This window comes from Apis cerana, linkage group LG14 (assembly GCF_029169275.1).
Source record: "Apis cerana isolate GH-2021 linkage group LG14, AcerK_1.0, whole genome shotgun sequence".
NCBI lineage: Eukaryota > Metazoa > Arthropoda > Insecta > Hymenoptera > Apidae > Apis > Apis cerana.
Genome location: NC_083865.1, coordinates 2,355,592 through 2,375,649, shown reverse-complemented (window position 1 = coordinate 2,375,649; position 20,058 = coordinate 2,355,592). Strand labels below are relative to the sequence as shown.

The 20,058-nt window shown below is 23.1% G+C and overlaps 1 protein-coding gene and 1 long non-coding RNA gene across 3 annotated transcripts in view; both read left to right on the top strand.

Moving 5' to 3' along the window:
- The window catches only part of LOC133667327 (uncharacterized), a 57,407-nt gene extending 52,083 nt beyond the window's left edge, over positions 1-5,324 (top strand). The window contains exon 3 of the long non-coding RNA XR_009832715.1: positions 4,892-5,324. This is a non-coding gene — a long non-coding RNA (uncharacterized LOC133667327). The remainder of the gene's footprint in view (positions 1-4,891) is intronic.
- LOC108004397 (inactive rhomboid protein 1) overlaps positions 1-20,058 on the top strand; it is a 383,917-nt gene that overhangs the window by 238,046 nt on the left and 125,813 nt on the right. The window lies entirely within an intron of this gene.

Sequence of the window (20,058 nt, the reverse complement as noted above, 5' to 3'; positions counted from 1 at the left end):
ACTTCATATCTTTTAATTCCACTTAATTTCTTATTATAAATATTTTAAAAGTTTAAAGCTATTATGTATATATATATAATTATTTATTGCAAAAATAAAAAAAATAACTTTATAAATTTGTTCTCAGAAAGATTAATTCGAGACAAAATATCGTAGAAAGTGAAAAAAGGCAAATGCTTTGCTTCGATACTAAAGAGACTCACAGACTCCTATGTAAAGAATGAACTTATTATTGGATCAAGGGATGAAGAACGGAGGAGATGAAGGGTGATAAGGGAGTGAATGAAGCAGAAAGTGATAAAGAAATAAGGAAAGAAGGGAGAAGGGTGAGGATAATAAAGCAAAGGATATGATTCTAGGTTGTAAGTCGAGGAAGAAGACCGAAGTTTCTACCGCATAAGTTCGAATAGTCAAGGAAATTTTCCGTAACTTCATCGATATTTTTTGGTTACTCACCAAATACTTCTTAGCTTTGTGAATATCCAGTCGACAGGAATGATATTCCAGGAAAATTCTCGGCGCAGACTTTGGCACAGTTCGAAACATTCACAGAGTTGTTCTCTTTCTCTTCTCGCGGTAGTTACGAATTTTCAGAGAAGAAAATATTTCTATCTAGAATTAAGATGAATCTTGCAGAAATGTTGCATTTACAACCATCAAAGGGAATCTCATAGTCAAAATATTTCTTTTTCTTTTACGCGCCTTTGCGAAATTTTTATTATATTATTTTATTTTACGTATGCCAACATCATTCAATTTTATTGGAAAAACATAGAATAATTCGAATTTTTGTATCAAAAAATTTCTTAAATCTTAAATTTTTCCTAGTTTTAAATTTCATTTTTTCTAAATTTTTTTAAATTTAATTATTATTGCCATTATTTATCAATATCTAAATATAATTTTTGAAATTTTTAGAAAAAAAATACATCAATTGGATTAATATTTTCAAACGTTTCTTAATTCTTAAATTCTTCTAAATTTTAAATGCAGAAATTCCACTATTTTTCAACTAGAATCAATTTACAAAAATGTTGTAAAAAATTACAATTTATCCAAATTTTTGATACTATCATAATATCATATATCAATATCATCAATACTATCATAATTTAAATTTTAATAAAGTTGTAATATAAATTAAATCAAAAAATAAATAAATAAAAAAAATTGTAAATAAGAGTTCAGGGAATGATAAAAGAGAGAGAGAATTCAATGGTTTGAAGGCAAAGTGCGGATTCTAGAGGTCTAATTGCACGGAAGAAATATCGAATCGCTTTTGAATTATTCATAGCAGTTGATATTCTTTGATTTAACCACCGTTTTGGGTTAGGTCAGGATTGCCGATTGAAGAATTAATGGACAGAAATGGATTCCCCGACAATTGATGTTTGAATACATTTTGACGCTGTTATCACTTATTCCCTTTCATTGATTTATTTATCGTTTCATTAACTATCGTATTATTAATTATACGACAACCTTAGGAATTATAAATAATATTTATGATCGAAATAAATAAAAATGGATCAAGAGAAAAGTAATAAATGGACCAAAAATGATAGAAATTTTTAAATTACAGCACATGTATTAATCTATTCTATAATTAAAACAATTCAGAATTAAATTGCTTGTAACTAAACAAACTTCGATCAACATTTTTGAATAGCAACTTTTATGTTTGTTTTTATTCTAGAATTAATCTATTAATACTCTTAATATTCATCATTATGAATAAATGAAAGAAATACAAATTTTTGTTTTCTTTGTAATGAATTAATATTCAAACAATTATTATTGGTAGTTTTATTAATATAAAAAGGAACATCTTTATCTGTAATTAAAATATTTACAATTAAAATTTTACAAATATGCTTTTGATTTATAAATTTGATAAATATTATAAGTTTGATAACAAACTTCTGATTTATAAATTTTATAAATCATAGACAGTTTCATACTATTCCTATAGAAATTAGAAATATTTGGATTCGTTTCTCTTAAAACTTTGATTTTTGTGTTATTTTTTCAACAAAGAAGAGATCTATAAATCAAATAATATTGTACATACATATTGTAATATTCGTATAATATGATTATTAAGGATTGTTCAAAATTTCCATTTTTATAATGTGAAAATTGATTGATGAAATTAAAATAATTATTTATAAAAATAATTCATCTATTATTGCTTGAAATATATTATCAATAAAATTATCTGAAAAATTAAATTTTACCACTGAAACCTTCATTCAATATAATTCTTATAAAAAAAAATAAGAAAAAAAAATAAACGTCTAATATCGATGAAGAAATTTTATCTCAGATTTTTTTATTTTAACCAGCAGTTTCATTTAGACAGTTTCAATTATCCATTCCCATAACAATCACTCGTCTTACACGATAAAATTTAATCACAAGGTCCGCCAACCCGTATTCTCGTTTGAGAAGAGAAAAACGGAAGTCGATGTCAGAGGAGAGAAAATGCGGGTTATTTAGTTTTCTTTGGTTTTACGAACAATGAAATGACAAAAAAATGGAAAACACGCAAAAAAAAAAAAAAAAAAATTGAAATGAAAGCTACGCGAAAAATATAAATGACTGACATCGTTGGATGGAAGTGATGTTTGCGGTGCGAAACGTGATCGCATGAATTTTCACGCTTGGAATTTTCACAAATATTTTCGAATTTCTTTATGTTTCTTCGCGTCATATCCGGTTGAATTGAAAATAAGCTCGAACAAATCATGATCGTGTTGTGTTGTCACGCTTTGCTTTCTTTCTTGCTACAGAGACACGCAAGAAAATTGCTTCCACGCCGATATACCACTCCGTTATATCTTTATTATAATGATACGGGGTGATCCGTAATTCGTGATAAGAAATGAGTATTCAGAGTATTTTTTGAACGTGTTAATGGGTCAATTAATAACACGACTGACAATTTTACAAATATGAAGAAATTCGTATCGCTTCATTAATCTCGAAAACATTTTCGATTCCCAGAGAGGGAATTGTTTCGAGCGTTTTCCAAAGTGCCTATAAATTATTTCCCTGTTAACTTAACCTGTGGCCGTTTATTAATCGAAGCTTTTGTGTAATAAACTCGTGCACGAAATATTGAAATAATATCCAGTTCTCTGTCGATCGATTTATTCCAGTCTCTCTGGAAATTTTCTTTTTAATATTTGTAATATAAAAATATACATTGATAATTCGCGATAAAAATCAAGGAAATTCTATCGTAAAAATAAAATCTTTTCATACTTTATTCGTTTTCCAATAAGTTTGAACATCTTTCAAATACAAATGAAATCAATTAATTTGTTATTAGATATGAAAAAACTATCGATAAATGATCGATAAATGATTGCATGTGACAATAAGCGAAAAATGTAGAATAAAATTTTATCGTTTATGTTCTTGTTTTTGAAAAAAATTTTTATCTATTCTTTAAAATTTAATGTATATTTAAAATAATTATTAATAATTGATTCATATATTAAAAAATTAATTGATTTTATTTATTTTAGAAAAAATTTTCAAAGTCGATTTGTTCAAACGAAGTTTTTCACGCAGTTTTTAATTTTTGTCTTATTTTGACTCTTCCTGATCTCATTTGGATCAATTATTCTATTTTATATTCTTGTATATTAACTTCACATTGTTTTTTAGAAGATTCATTAGAAATTTTAATAATTTTAATTATCATTCTATATAATTGAAATTTGATTTTTTGTAAAAAGATTTTTTTCATCATTCATTAAACATTGTAAATTTTATTAAATTTTATTTTATTATTGAAAATTTTTTGTTATTTTCAATTAATCAAAATTTCAATTTTATCAAAAATTTGTAAATTTTTCTGGAAATTTTTTATAAGCTTTCTATTTTATCTTTTGGATAAATAGAATATCCTATATTTTCATATTAGTTTTAAGAGAAAAAAATTTATATTATTAATGATAAGTGTGTCGCAAAGTGTGTCAATCCGTAAGAAAGATTCTACAATTTTGAATTTATTTGCCAAAGATTTATGTAAATAATTTAAATAGAAATAAGAATTATATTGCGAAAAGAATTTTTACTATACAACTTCGTATATGTTTTATTAAAAAAAATTTAACCAGAAAATTTATGCAATCAATTCAAAAATTGTGAAAGTTTGTTTCTTACATTATTTTTTATATTATCATTCATAATAAATATTAAGAAAATATTTTCAATTTTGTATTATGCTATTAAAAAGAATTTTAATTATTATATATTCTAATATCATTTGTTATCAATTCTACTTGAAGAAAAAACAAATTTATTATATCTCATATATACTTATATAAAGGATAGTATATACATATATATAAAAATAAAATTTTTAATATAATCTTTTAATGTAAATTTATACTCTCACTATAAATCTCGCTTTATTTATTTGACAATGATTAGTTTTAATTATTCTACAAGTTATTCTATTTGTCTAACCATGTCTTAAATCATGTCTGGCCACAATTAAATTATTTCATTTAATTGAAATCTGTCCGTATCTTATCTATCTATAATGATTAGATCAATTTACTTATTTGATTATTATTAGGCTTCTTCTTGATTTCATTTAATCTTTTGAAATCTCACAATCTTAATTTTTTCACAGAATATTCGTCAGATTTTTACTTTGAATTTAAATTTAGAAAAAATTGTAACAAAAATTAATGAATTAATTGTTTTAATTAAATCGAAATATTAATTAATTTATTCATCAAATAATAAATATCACTATTATTCTTTTCAAATTATTATTTGAAATAAATTACGCCCATATACGCTCGCAATATAATTCCTTGTATTATTCTATTGCAAATATGACATATACAATATGTGTTTTGTGTTTCAGGTGAGTATCCATGTTCGACAAAGTTCACTTTTAATTAAACAGCACGAGTGAGTATACATCAATCTTAATTTACGAGTGGGAATAAAATAAATTGCGCGAGTTACATTCGTGATTACAATAATACACGGGTCAAACCATCGAGATACACGTATAATGAAAATTTTACGAAAATATCGTATTGTTCCGAACATATTTATACATTTAACGATACTTCTGTAAATATATTTTTTACGGTTGAAGAGCGATATTTTATAATTTCTGCTCATCAAAAAAATATCATCTCTGTTCGAGCGTAATCTCGAATGTAATCCAATTACATCATTCGATATCATCGACAAATGATCTTTTATTTGTTGTTTTTTTATTATCGTTTTATTTATTTAAACGTAACATGATTTTAATGGTTTAATGAATTTAATCTATTCAATTTTTCACCGCTCAATGTGCATCGAAATTACTTTTATTTTTATGTTCTTTTTTTTTTAATAAAAGAATTGAATAATTTTTGGAAAAAGGATATTTTACATACATTTGAATATATATGGATTTTTGACAAATTATTTTTAATTAATCATTACATTATTACAGAGTATATAGCATATTCTATAGTTTTAATAATTAACCAAATTTTTTCAATATTCTATGGATCTGCATAAAAAAGAAATATCATAAATTGTATGTAGATTATTTAAAAATTTATTAAAAAATATGATGATAAATACTTTATATTGTTCTGAATATATGTATAACATTATTATAAAATATTATAAAAATTACTATAAATTACTTACTATAAATTAAAAATTACTATAGATTATTTTTCTTCACTGCAACAAATTTTTTTATGTGCTAGATTACTTATTGACTTAATAATAATAATTCGTCCATAAGAATATTTTAAAATAATTTTAATCAAATATATTCAAATTCGCAATTTGAAATTTATTGAATTAATTTAAAACTTAGTCAATAGATTTTGATTAAATATAAGGTTTTCTATCAGATTCGTACAATTTAAAGTATTGATAATATTATAAATTTCTTTTAAAAGATTTTTTTCCTATAAAAAGAACAACTTGGATTATATGTTTGATAATTATACTTTTATAAAATATATCATAATATAAATATATCTGACAAATTTGATTTTGTTTTATTATCAATAGATTATTTTTCATTATCAATTAAACTAACAATTAAGATAGATTACTAATTTTTTTAATTATAAAATTTATCTAATTGTCAATTTTTATCTTTTAATTCAATATCTCCAAATTAATTTGTTTATTAACTAATGACTAGTTTAAATTGCAGATATTTTTATAAATTATGTTTCGAAGTGTTTCACAAAGTATTGATTTATCGATTTTATTATGATTTTAGACTATTTCTGTATACCTTTTATACGCATCGATAATTGATTGTTTGCAGTAACTAAGCACGGGACAAACCACGTGTTGAATTTCCCTGTAGAATTGCTCAACAATCCTCTACAAATCTATCGATTATATGTAACTGAGTTTCCGAATATACGCATCCTTGCATTCCTGCATCTAAAATCGATTAAAAAATATAATATTAAATATAATTATTTAAATATTCTTCTACAATTTTGACAAGTGATTCTATTTATACATCTAATTATCTGGAAATTAAATTCTGATACAAATTTTAATTGTTATTTCAATAATAAAAATTTCCGATTTATTTAATTTTTAATTTTATAAATTTTTGATAATAAAATATTAAACTTAAAATATAAAACTTAAAATATTAAAATATAAATAAGTAACAAGTATGTTAAATAAAAATGATACAGATAAATTTGAAAATATCTAATTTCATAAATTTTTGATAATAAAATTTTAAGCTTGGAACATAATAAATCGATAAAAAGTTATATAATTGAATTTGAAAATTTAAAAAAAAAAATAAAAAATTGTTGACTTATTTCAATATAAACATGAGACTAATTGGATTTTCACATATTAACATAGAGAAAAGTAAATTATTATATTTTGCAAAATTCATGATGAATCGATCTATTCAAATTTTTAAAATTTTGATATGAAATATAATTAATATTTCACTTATTATAAATTAAATAATTTACAATTAAGTTAGATAGAGTTGATATCGATTGTTTCATACATAATATTTTTAATTAATATTTAAAAAAGTTCATTTTTGAAATTTATTTTAATGAGATAATATATAAGACAAGAAATTTTTTATTTCGTCATAATTTAAAAATTTAGAATATTTTGATGATAGGTAATATATAATATAAAATTTTTAATATTTTAAGAAAAATTATTAAACTTCAATTTCTCTTGGAATTTGTAAATTTGAAACATATTTACATCTTCAAGAATGATGTTAAGATATCTAAAAGATATCTAATTTAAGATATCTAATTTATCTTAATTATTTAATCAGATATTTCATTTAAAAAAATTATCGAAATTTTAATTTCTATTTTTATCTTAAATCATAATTTAATCTTAAAATTACAGAAATTTCATCTTCAACGAAAAACGACCTTCGAATTTCATTTCATTCAGTATTTTTATCTCTCAATGAAATATTTTATTCAAAAGAAATTATCGAACTTCTAGATTTAATTAAAATTTAAAGATCTGAAAAATCGATTTCCAATAAGATGTATCAAAAGAAATATTCTAACTTAAAAATTTAAATACTATTAAAATTGTAAGACCTGAAAGATCATTTTTCTCCATTTTCTTATTTCTCTGTTACTTTCTCATTTGAATAAAAATTCACGCATATTCGATGAATCCTATTCTCACAACTGTCTTTTACTTTTCAAGAATTTTCGATAATATTACGAATATGCAAATTAAAACTTGTACAAATACAATTATAGGCATAGAATTGAAATAAAAATCTGTTTCATTTTTAAATATTTCATATCTTCTTTCATATGATATGCATTCGGTACATTTTGAATTTTCTATAAATGCATAAACTTTCGTAATATTCTATTCATAACTTTCGTTTTATCGAAATCCATTTTTCTTCACTTCCATGCAGGTAAATACTCTATATAAGAGGATTTCACAAACGAATTTAATTATAAGGGATTGTTGGAGTTAACACGAGTCCATTGGGTTCGGTGAAGTTGTGAAGTGATCATACGTCTCCCTAGAGAGGAAGCACATGTTCGCCCCCATAACAATGGAACACACGGTTTAGGTTAGACAGCGTGATCAGATAATGGAGTACCAAGAGTGCATTACACTGTATAGTCGAATTATGCATTTCTGAGGGTCTGCCGCATTTGCTTGTCTCGTTCATGTGTGTGTACATTCGTGTTGATCTCATGCACAGATGTTCTCTACCGAAGTTCAATTATCCGTAATATTAATTGAGAAAAATTCGTGCATTCGCAAATTGAAGTTTTTTAAAAGAAAAATATGAGTTAATGATTTTTGGTAATTTTATAAGTTTAATTACTCGAATATTATCACGTGACATTTCACTGATATGAATTTTTTATTATCGCATTTTATTATTATTATAATGTTACATTATATTGTGTCGTTATGTTATTTTTTTTATTCTCATTATGTTATATTACATTATTTTGATACATTATTAAATAGAATAAATATGCAAGCTATAAAATAAGATCACTTGAAAATAATTGCTATAAATTATTTATTCTATGAATAAAAGTTTTATATATAAAAGTCATATAGCATAGAAACTGATAATTGGTAATTTTTTTGCAAGAGGATAAATAGGAATGTGTAAAGATCAATTGTAAAAAAGAAGTATTAAATTACTTATAATAAAAAGATTATTGTTAGATTAGATGATATTTTAACTTGAATTTTGTAAAAACTTATCATATAAAAGAAAAGGAAAAAATTTAAAAAGAATATCGTTTTGCGTACATTCATAAGTTCTATTAAATTTAAATTAAAATAAATTAATAATTTTTTATTATAATATTATGGTTATTTTTTTTTAAAATTTGGATATATTAACATTCAAATTAAAATATCTCTAAAGTTAATAATTTTTTATTATTAGTATGATTATAAATAATTCAATAGTTTTTTTTTAATAAAAATGTATATATTCATTTCATCTAATGTGAATTTAAATTGCTCATCAATTTAATAAATAATAATAAACTCGATAATTAAACTTTAACATTTTTTTATATCAAATTTTATATTTATTTTGCTCTCTAAAATTTATCTTCCAAGGTGTTTTATGAATAATATCAACATCCTATATATTATTTTTCTTCCTTCTTTATTTAATATATATTTATATTTGTAAGATAAACAAAATTTGATATATTAAATATATATATTTAATATGCTTATTTTCACGAATAAAATTTAATGTTTAGTTATAAACAAATTATACGTATATTAATCGGCTTTATGGTTTGAAAGAATGATTGAAAGAACAGATTAAATCGGATTTTGATATTTATTTAAAAATAGAGAAAAATGAGATATTTAAAAATAGAAAATGAAAATCATTTTTTATTTATCTTATTTCTTAATTCATTCGAATTATGAATTGATCGTTACTATCTTTCTCTATGTTAAAGAACAGATGAATGAAAAATTATTTCTTCAAATAAACTAAAGAAAAAGAAAAGAAAAAGAAAATAACATCTAAATTAAATGGAAAAAATAATATAAATATAAAGAAATTTCTTGAAAGAACAAAACTGTTTTATGTATAATAACTCTATACAAACTTCTATTGAAATTAAAATTTTCAAATTAGAATTAAAATTTTTTTAAAATTATTTAAGACATACGAAGACTTTTGTATAGATATGATTTTTACATAATTTTCTATGAATTACAATATAATGTTAAAAATTATTTTTTTCTACGAATTTTTTACGAATTATAATTTGCTATATATAAGTAAATATATCAACGCAAACAAATGTTTGTTATTTTTCGTATGCCAATCTTCATACATTAAAATATTAATTACTCGAATACTACAAAATTTCGCTATATATTACACAATCTTACAGCTATAGAGAAACCGAAAAATAACGATAGATTCTAGGTAATAACCAGGATGAAACTTTCATTTATATGAAAACTTCTTTCTTCAATTGACAGTTTATTAACGACGCCTGAAGCGTGAGTGGAAAAAGTTGCGAGGAAAATGGTCAAATGAGTTTTCAAGTCCTTCCTTTGTTCCGTCGAAACTTCCAAGGAAAACAACAATATTTTTCACACGTTCTTTTCTCTCTGTATTTTCGTTCAACCCCCGAGGAAAAGAATAATGCCATCCCTTTAGAAGGATTTCTACCTCCTTGGATGTAGAAAGCTCGGCATATCATCATCCTTAATCCTTCTTTTTCTTTCCACCCCTTATTTTCACAAGGTGGTGGCAACACGTCACTCACGAATATTTTATAGAAAGTATGCGCATATATTTCGGACGAATTGCCAAGGAATTGCCAACTTTCTCGAAAATCACCGCGCAACTTTTTTGTTCTTTAACTTGTGGACAAATTAGAAATTTGCCTTAATGCGTTCTTAATGTCTTTTCATCGTTCTATAGTATTTTACAATCTCTATTGCAGGTATTTTCTTTGCAAATTTCTTTTTATTTTCGGTGAAACATCGCATTCATATATTGAAAAAGTTCGATTGCTTGGTATTGGGTATTTCGATGGTTTTTGTATATTTTCGTCTGCGCGAAATAATATTGACAGATTAATCCGAGAATTGAAAGAAAAAAGAAAATAAATTGTGTATTTTCATTGATTATCGGGGAAAATTTATTTTTCCAGATCTACTTTGAGAATTTCAAAAATATCGTAAAATGATTTCCGATGAATTTAACTGAATGTGAAGTATTAAATGAAAAGAAGTTTGGAAAATTGTAAATTTTCGGATATTGAAAAAAAGAAATTCCTGTTCTAAAAATTCCGGAAATATTGAAAAAACGTTAATTCGCATAAATATATGATGATTGTTTTTATATTTTCATTCATTATTTTTTATTTTTCTATCTTTAATGTTTTTTTTATAAGTAAATCATTATTTTGTAATTATTTCTTCAAAATATTCAAATTATTTTTTCATAATTAATTATTCCAAAAAAAAATTCAATATATATATCCTCAAAAATTGCACTTAAATTTAATTATAGGAACACTTTCGTCTCTTCATAGTTGCAAGCATTGTTTAAGAATTCGGCCAAGAAATATATTCGAAAACTTCGAGAAACTCGCGGAAGCACTAATGGAATGGGGAGAGTTTGAATTCTTCTTCGATACAAACTGGAACTCGATTGCCTGTTTGCAAATCCTTGATCGATATCCTTGCCTCGATATTCTTCATCGTAAATTTAATGCAAGGCATTTCCGCTATTCTCGAAGCCCGGACCCAACAGCCACTCTTCGCTTAATGCATACTTATTATGAAACGATGAAACTTCTCTCGTAACGTGCGACCAACTTTCCGAAAATTAAACTTGGGGATTAACATTTGGATGGATGAAACACGAGGAACTTTGGTGGGGCATGATGATCACGTGATCACAATGTTTTCGTCGTAATTATACGAGATGCCGCCACTGATATTGAAATTTCGATCGCATAATTTCGAGTGATGTAATATTGAATTGATTAAAAATATTGTATATCATGTTGTTGCAAATGAAATGACCGAATTCTTAATTTTTTAAAATTTAAAAAAAATTCGTTTAATTAATTCAATATATCTATCAAAGAGTATTTAAAATTAAGGTTAAAATTATGTGTATTAGAATTGAAACATTTAATTGATTATATTGATTAGATGCTATTGATGAATTCTTGTTTCATTCTTTATGTATATTTGCAATAATTAAAATTTTTTTATTTATTTCTACGTTATATTAAATTTGTATAATGAAAATACTCGGCATTAAAACATAATTCATTAAAATATTATGAATTATATTTATTATGATATTCTCTTTTTTATAATAAATAATAAAAGATATAAATTATATACTATCGAAATTATATTTAATTAATTTCAAATATAAAATTAACGTACAACAAATATTATTTAAAAGTTCTGAATAGTTTTATTTATGAAATAATCATTTCTTGTTGCCAATGATATATCATGGGCAAATCTAGATTATTTTATACAATAATTTAAAAATAATTTTAAATAAACTTATTTATACTCGATAAATAGTATATTTTTGTCAAAGTTATGTTTTTTATTTGATCAATTAAAAGAATTTGAGATAAGGAAAATATTTGGAATAATCAATTATTTGAGAAAATAACATATTAATGAAAAATTATTAATTTAATGGAAATAACATTCAGAATACATATCGAATAATAAGTATAAGTAATTGTAGCAAAGATATAATGTTATATAGTGTTAATTAGATGCAATAATAATATATAGTGTTAATTAGATGCAATAATAATATAAATATTTGAAATTGTATATTAAGAAACTAGTTATTTTTATCGGAATCAAATATCAATAACAATAAAAAATAAAAAATAATTTTATCATAACTACTCTATTTGCCAGATCAATAATCAGTTTTCTTTCTTTTCCTATATCTATAAAAAAAAGTGTTAAAACAGAGACTTTTCTGAAAATAATCGCCAAATTGCAAAAAAAATGCTGAAATAAGTTTATAAAAATGATTTTACTATTTGGAAAAAATGCTTCTAGTAATGTAAATTTACTGCGATATATATTTATTTTGAAAAAGATATATCGCAAATTTTATGTTTTGAAATAATTAATTCATAACAAATATCTTCGAATTTTTTAAATAGATATTATAACTTTATGAACTTAAATTTTATATATTACACTCATAGCTAGAAACTTATTCAATTAAATTGTACTTACATAAATACTTACAAATATTTCTTATCTATAATTTCATTTGTAAAATATAGAAGTGAGTATATATTTTAAGTTTTTTTTTATATAATCAATTTAAAATATTTACAACAATAACAATATAACGAATGCAATAAAATTAAATTAATCAAATTATAATTTAGAATCATGTGAATTATTCTTTATAGTTAATATCTTTATCAATATAATATTAATCATTTCATAATTAAAAAAAAATTTGTCATCAAATAGTTTGCCTTATTTAGAAATTTAATATATATATTATTTTTCATTACACTCTTATATTAATTCTTCATATTCAAAATCCTAAATATTTTCAAATAACTATGATGTTATAATATTTTATTCTATTAATAAAAATTTACCATAAAAAAAGAGGCTTAAGATATTTAAAAAATTTATTTCTTCAAATTAATCAATAAAGTTTCACATTTTTCGATACAGAATTTTCATATTTTAGATTTATTCAATATCATTTAGATTTTTTCAATATTAATTATAAATAATTCTAAAAATACTTATCATTTATATTATTCTTATATTATTCTTCAATTTTTCCGATTTATATAAAATATCATGTTTCCTTATTTTCATAATTCAGTTAATGATTCATCAGAAGGAATTATTATCCTCGGGATCGATCATTTCGTGTCTCTTAAGAATTATGGTCACTTTATTAATAACGAAAAACAACTTTGTATTTTATCGGCGAACCTATAATAGAACTTGTCTTCTCGAAACTTTGCAAAAAGCCAATAAACCGTAATTAAATTATTTTTCAACTCAAAGAATATTCAATTCCTGTGCATGTCATAAGCTTCGGCTAATAACAAACTCGGTTCGACTGTATCGGAATAAAATGAAGGATGGAAGAAGCAATAAATATGGAAGGTTATCGGTTAAGAGAAGAGGAACGATTCCATGCATCGCCGTGGGCAAACTTATCGCCGATACGAAAATTGATGGAGCACACCGTAGCGCGTTAATTGCATCGCAAACTCGTTAATTATGTACGCGAGTCGGTTCACGGAAATTTGTAATAATTTAACCTGAGCCATGGGTTTCTGACAGATCTGATCGCTAGATAGAAATTCGAAATCGAATTCTGAATATTTGAATATATTGATAGATGTACAATGATTCGTGAAAATGTTCAACATTAATATTCTGATTATAATAAAACTTTGTATATGTACAGATTAATGAACTAGAGATTAATGAACTCAGGTTGATCAGTGAATTAGATTATGTTAGAAATTATATTTTTTTTTTACAAGTTTTCTTATGGAATAGATATTTTAATGTCTATGTATTGAAAATTTTATTGAAATTATTTTAAATTACTTATTAGAAAAGATTAAATTACTTATTATATAGATTAGGATATTATAATTTCTTTAAAAATTTAATGGAAACAAATCATTTTAATTATTGTTTAAAAAAGCATAATGAAAATGTAAATAAATTAGACATTTTATTTAAAACTAATTTTATTTAAGAATATAATATAATATTATATTTATAATATAACATATAGTATATATTATGTTATTAATATTTATATAAATGAAAGATATAATAAATATCATTTAATATTGTTATAATATTGTTATTTATTGAATAGTATTCAGTACAGTTTGTTAATTGTTTTAATAAAATAATAATAAAAATAATAATAAAAAATTTTTTTAATGTTGAAATAAAATATTTGTTCCTAATAATAAAAAAATTTTTATTTTCAAAGAAATTTTCTCTTTATGCTGTTTCCTCTTTCATTAAACTTATAACGTGAGAATTTTTTTTTTATGAAAGTTTTATATTATTAATGGAACTTTCTTTATTTTTTTAAAAAAGTTTCATAATTATTTTTTAATTTAAAGTATTTTTTACAAGAAAAAACATTGAAATTTTAACAAAAAATTTTATTCCACTGTTACAATAACATTGTAAAAATATTTGCGAAAAGGAATCATATATTTTATATATATTTTATTGTTAACAATTCATTATATATATTTATATAAGCGTTTAAATATTTTTATTAATCATTGCATGTGTAGTTGTAAACCTAAATCAATATAAACAATTTTATAGGATTCAAATATTACTAGTAAAATATAATATTTCATTCTATTTATTTAATCCTCATCGTTGATTCCAATTTCAATTAATTTGCAAATTTTAAAAATATATTTATAAATAATCCAAATGAATCGAATCTCTTATAATAGTAATCAGATCATGAATCATAAAAATATATTTCATTGAATTTTTATAACTTTTTAAATTTATTAATTTACTAAATAAACTAATTTTATTTTATTTTTCACTTATAATTTATAAATAATATATTTGGTTTATAATATAATTTCATTAAAATATATATAATATATAATATCTCTATAAAAAAATAAAATATATAAAATAATAATATAAAAATAATATTATTTTATGAAATTTATATTATTTTATGAAATTTATATTCATTTATTAGTCTATTTTCATATTATGAGAATTGCAATATAAATTACTTATAATGTATCGAACTTACTCAATCAATATTCGAGTCTGCTTGGAAATAATACATGCGCGTGAAATCTTCAACTTTGATCCCTTGACTTAGTAAGATTTTTATCTTTTTTATTTTTTATTTTGTTGACGTTGATTAATTATACTGAGATTAAAGAGCAAAAATCCAAACTAGATTCAACCCAAACAAAAAATTGCAATCCAATCCCTTATCTTTTCTCTTCATATTTTCTCTTTCATCAGTGATCATTAATCTTTTATCATTAATTCGATTGGATTCGATGACAAAAATATATTAAATTTTATTTTTTGCAAGATTTATGAAAGAAACTTTGTCATATTCTTTTATCGTGTTCTTTTACGTGATCAATATGATTAATTTTTTTCAAAATCTATCAATTTCTCTTGTTGAAAGACAATTATATATGTAAATTTTGATACTTAATGTTTCTCATAAATAAATCATGGATCAAGACAATCAAGGATTACCAATTTTCGAAATTGTAACTTCTTATACTAGAACTGAATAATCACGTAGAAAATAGAAAAATAAGATTAAAAAAAAATGATTTCATATTAAGTTTTATTTTAAAATTGCAGTTAAAATATTTCTGCAATAAATATTTCTAAAGTAATAATTTGTCACCAGTAATAAATGACTCAATAGTTTTTTCGTATAATAATATCTGCATTAATTAATTTAGTAAATAATACATAATTTCAGAATAAAATATATCTTTCAAATATTCATTTGCAAAGAAATTAACAATATCATATTGTATCTTTAATATTTTTATATCATACAACATTTTTTTCATATCATTTACAAGTCATTTCAAATATTATAATACTCATCCTTTATAAGAAGTATCTAATTATAATTTCATCGCATATTTTCATATAATTAGATCTTGTCAATTCGACAGGAATTAATTTTGACTCCCTTATCGCCTCGGTCGCAAGACCGTGAACTCAGGTCGGCGAACAATCTCGAAAAGCTCGACTTCCGCTCGATACATTGTGTATAATCCGTTGGCCGTTGGCCAGAGACCGGCCATTCGACAGATTCTGTTTCTCTGCGTTTCGTCGATTGCACATACTGGCATAGAGATTACAGCCACCGCCTGATGGATCTCGTGTTTCCCAGTTTCTCTTAGCTCGTTAAAAGTTTTCGCCCGTGGGGGAAAAATTCGATATGGCTGCATGCAAAGCTATACGTTTGCGAGCAGAAATCCGTTCTGCAAAATGTGACTGTGAAAATATCGAGGAAATTTTTCTACAATATCCCGAATGGGGAAAATCGAGAATAATTTTGTAATGCGAAAAATGGAGGATAAAATAAGACGGATATTGGAGAATCGAGCGGAGGAAAGATTTGAGTAATTTCAATTTTATTCGTTAAGATTTTGTTAATATTCAATATTTTCGATAAATGATGATAAATAAAGGATAACTTAAATTAAAAATTTTGTAAGGACGTAAAATTGAATGTGTGATTGATTATAATTATTAGAATTAATATCTGTGCCTGCTCGTATAATGTTCAATTATAATGAATTTAAATAAAAATTATTGATAAATAAAATGGAATACTCGAATTAATAATTTATCTGAATTAATAAAGAAACAATGGATATTTGGATAAGAAAATTCTCGAACTTGGACATATTTGTTATATGGCATTTCATATTTATTAAAGTACAATTCTGTTTATAAATTCTATTTACATGAAAGAAATTTTATATAATGGTTAATCATCTAAACTTTATTATTGTTGAAATATTATACGATATAAAATAAATATTTCATTAAACATTACAATACTTGATATACATTTTAGAAAAATGAAGTTCTTTTACATTAATATGAAATTTAATTAATTAGATTATAAATAATGAAATTATTATTTAATATATAATAATATAAATATGTTTGTTTTTTATCTATGTTATATATCAATACTAATTTTGTTACAATACTGTTGTATAAGTATACAAAATTAGTATTGATATATAAATGTATACAATACTGTTTTTTTACACTTATTAACTAAAAAAAAGAGGAAGATATAATTTATTTATTGACTAATTTATTATTTAGTGTAATTTACATTAAGTTAATGCAGTATAATAATTAACTTATAGATAGAGCTATTTATATGTAAAATATAGATATCTATTTGAATAACAGAATGAATAATCAGATAATAAAGATTTTAGTAGTAAAATCTTCTTCATTGTAAAAAGGAATCAAGATTAAAATGTATATATAAATTTTATTTATATTTATGTCTATATAAATATAATGGCACACAAGATAAAATAGTAATGAATAACTTTTTATTTTTTACATGAAACATTTTTGGATTTCACAGAGTATAATGGACTGTACATACAGTACAATTTCTATTTACATGGAAATATCATTTTAAAAAGATGAAATCAATGCTCAAAGTTTCAATTAATTTTCGTTTTTTTAAATATAATTTTTCAATATTGAATAGAATAAAAATTTGAATTAAAAACTGTTCAATTTGTTCTATTAGTCTGCTGTAAAAAAAAAATTCCTAAATAAAGTTGTTTCAAAAATTAAAAAAGTGTCGACAACTAAAAGATTTCATCTTCTAAAAAAGATTTCTCGTCGATAAGAAAATTACTCTATTATGTAAACAAAATTTCATTAAAATCAAAATTTTTCAAGTTAGGTAAATTTTCTTAAAAAAATATGTTCGAAATTATTATATATAAATTCTAAATATGCAACATAAATTTTATTTAATAACGCATAAATCGATATAGAATATAATTACTTCTTAATATTGTTATCAGAAAATTTGATAACTAAATATCGATAGGTTATCGATATTTTGTTATTAAATTTTTCGCTGACCTGAGAATTAGTCGGAAATATTCGAGATTGCAGAGGACACGAGAAATTTCAATGAACCGATGTCCACGTTGGTTAATCATCTTTTCAAGCCCTGATTAACACTGTTCGAATCGATTGTTCGCGAAACATTTATTTTGAACAAATTCGGTGACGTGTCTCGATCAATCTCATTCATTATCGAGAGAGACGTGTTCTATTGCTTTATTGAAAAATTGGAAAAAAAAAAAAGAAAAAAACAAAAGGGATTGCTTTCTTTCTTTGGAAAATAAAGAAATGGACAATAAATGCGTTTTAATTATGAGGAGTATCATTCGCGATTTCTTTTGTCTGACATTTTTTTCATCTGATAAATTTGCGCTCGTGGATGAAAAAAGAAAGAAAGAAAAAAAAGAAAAATTTGTTTCGTTCAAAGAGAAATTCGCGTTGAAATGCATCGTGATAAAATAGTGAACTTGATTCCCTTGGAAAAATATCGATGACACTGCTTTGAAGCATTTCGAAAAAGGCAATGGAATCGAGAAAGGGATAAAATAGTCTTTTTCAGAATTGAAAAGTTTGAGATTGTAAAAATTTTAATAATCTTGATATTTTTGGAACACATTTGATGTCTGATTTTTGTCTGTGATGAATCATGATATTGAAAATTATTTTTTTCATGCTTGTTCATAAATTGTGTTGAGTTAGATATTGTTCGGATTATTAAGAAAATTAATCCTTATTTTGAATATAAATAATAATATAAAATGATGTATATGTAAATTTGTAATATAATTTTGACAATTTTATCATATCGAAAAATAGAGGAAAGATTATGAAATAGAAATCATATTTTTTTTATATATAAGCTTAATAATCAACTTAATAATAAATTATATATATATACATATACATATATATATAATGACAATTAAAATTTTATTAAAAAAAATTTATATGATATGGAAACTATTTTTTTTTTCATGTAAACTTGTAATAACTTATTCAACTTATTGATAAATTATATAAAAAGCATTAATAAATCGATAAAAAGTCATTGATAAAAAATATATATATATATTATTATATAATACGAAGCATTAACAATTCAATTAAAGGGATTAAGGAATTAAAATTTAATTAAGAGAATCGTTTAATAATTTATTATTATTTATTAATAAAGAACATTTCTTTTAATTTTATTTTATATACAATCCTAATCAGAGATTAAAATAAATTGAAAACAGATTTTTAATAAAATCATGAAAGTAGAATTTTTAATATGTTATAAAAATTATTTCGTCGACGTATAGATCTTAATTAAGTATTGGATTCTCAATTAAATACAATCACTCTTCAATTTAAATTATCTATGTATATCTTTTTATACATGCCATTTTTTGTAAAAAATTCCATATATTTGAATATTTTTTTTAAAGCTTGACTCGTTGAAAAGAAAAAAAAAATCCAATACACCCCATCTCAACTTTCTATACGCTCATCAAGACAGCCTTCACATCAACGATATCGGAAACAATATCCCCCATCAAACTGCTGTCGAGTGATCGGAATCCTGTCCAAAGTGAAATCCCCGACAGAAATTGTTCCCGATGGATCCATTCAGATTCCGAAGGTACAAGGTACCGATTAATTACACGACGCGTTATCAGATCCCGTTGCACATTATCAGCCGCCTACGCACAAATCTGTCATGCTGTCGGATACTCTCGTCTTCTATTGAATCGATGTCATTGTGGATTTGGCCTGGCCACTATCCTTTGAAATACAAGGTTAAACAGAAAGAGAGAGAGAGAGAGAGAGAGAGAGAGAGAGAGAGAGAGAGAGAGAGAGAGAGAGAGAGAG